This window comes from Aquarana catesbeiana, linkage group LG08, assembly GCF_042186555.1.
Source record: "Aquarana catesbeiana isolate 2022-GZ linkage group LG08, ASM4218655v1, whole genome shotgun sequence".
Classification (NCBI taxonomy): Eukaryota; Metazoa; Chordata; class Amphibia; order Anura; family Ranidae; genus Aquarana; species Aquarana catesbeiana.
The window spans coordinates 49144901-49146999 of NC_133331.1; positions in this window are offsets into that span (position 1 = coordinate 49144901).

Here is a 2099-nt window from a genome sequence, read left to right on the forward strand (position 1 = left end):
TCTGCTAGCGGTAAACCAACATCGGATTTTAGCAGGCAATCGTCAAAGAAATTCGTTTCCAGCCATCCATATGCTCAGCGTCTGAAGCTAGCTTGGCCAAATTGCTAGCACTGCAACTGCTACCTTTCAGCTGGTAGACTGCCCCCATTCGTGAATTTGTGGAATGTGCGGTACCTCAGTGGCAGGTTCCTAAACGCCATTTTTTCACGGAAGGCCATTCCGGCTCTCTACCAGCATGTGGAAGGCAATGCCTTGGCCTCATTGGACAGGGCAGTCAGTAAGGTGCACATTACTGCTGACTCATGGTCCAGCAGGCATGGATGTTGACTTTCTTTCACGGCGCACTGGGTAACTCTGCTGGGAAGGATGCAGAACAGGGTTCAGTATTGTTGGAGCTTGTTCCGCCAACACCTCCAAAATGTTAGTGGCAATTCTGCCACAGCTCCCCCCCCCCCCCCCCCTCTCCATGGCCTCTTCCTCTGCAGATTTCTCCTCTGAACCAGTGGTGCTCCATAGGCGGTCAAGGGGCTACGCAAGCACTCAGGCAAAAAGATGCCATGCGGTGCTTGAGTTGGTCTGCTTAGGGGACAGGAGCCACACTGGGGCACCAACCTCCTCTTTGCCCTCCGACAGGGACACTTGACCCATGTTCCCTGTTTGGCTCACATCCAGAATTTGGTGGTGCAGCGGTTCTTGAGCAGGCACCCGGGCTTACAGGATCTCCTGAGGCAGGCCAGGAAAGTCTGTGGTCATTTCCGCCAGTCATAATGCCAGTGCTCGGCTGGCTGACATTCAAAGAGAATGCAACCTGCCCAAGAACTGCCTCATTTGTGACACACCCACCAGGTGGAACTCAACATTAGCAATGCTGCAGCACATGCAGCAGAGGGCCATCAATGAGTACAGCACCAGGACAGGGGAGCTTGGCTTTTTTTCGCCACACCAGTGACTACTGATCAAGGATGCAGGCACTGTCCTGTCACCATTTGAGGCCACAAGGATGGTGAGCAGCGACAGTGGATGCATCAGTGATACTGTCCCTCTTGTCTTCCTGTTGGAGCACACGCTTCATGGAATAATGGACAGGGCACTTGAGGCAGAACAGCAGGAGAAAGGAGGACTTCCTTACCTCTCAATGCCCCCTTTATCCAGATACTAGTATTCCTGCAGGCCCGCCGATCACACAGGAAGAAGGGGGAGGAGGATTGTGTCAGCATGGAGGTGGAGGATAACACTCAGCATCAGCGGCAGTCTTCAAGGGATCGTTTGCAGTCCCCAGAAACCCATGGAGTTGTACGTGGCTGGGAGGAGGTGGTTGAGGATCATGTGATCCTTAGTGAACCAGAGGACTCAGGATCGAATGCCTCTGCAAACCTACACTGCATGGCCTCCCTGATCCTGCAAAGCCTGTGAAAGGACCCTAGGATTAGTGGTATCAAGGAGAGGGATTACTGGCTGCCAACCCTTCTTGATCCACGTTACAAGGGTAAGGTTGCAGAACTTATCCAGCCTTCGCAGAGGGAGCAGAGGATGAAACATCTTTGGGAGGCCTTGCAGAAAGGTTTGTGCAAGGAGTTTCCAGAGCCTGGGAGGTTACAATTTCCTGGTGCTGGACAACGTGTTGCTGAGGCTTCGTTCAGTCACAAAAAGAGCAGTGGAGAAGGTGGCCGGCTGACCGATGCCTTTAGGCAATTCTTCAGTCCTCAGCGCCCAGGTCTGATTGGTTCCAGCAGCCATCGCCAGCATCTGAATTACATGGTGCAGGAATATCTAGGGGCAAGATCAGACTTGGAGACCTTGCCACCAGAACATCCACTGGGTTACTGGGTCTTGAGACTGGACCACTGGCCAGAGCTTGCTCAATATGCAATTGAGCTACTGGCCTGTCCTGCATCCAGCATTCTGAATGCACAGTCAGTGCTGCTGGAGGCTTTATAACCTATCACAGAGTGCGCCTGTCCACAGACTGTTGATCGGCTCACATTCATAAAAATGAATCGGTCTTGGATTACCAGCTACCAAGCACCTGATGCTGATGTAACCGAATGATTTTTCTATGGATGTGGGATCCCTTGAAGACTGCATATGCTGAGTGACTA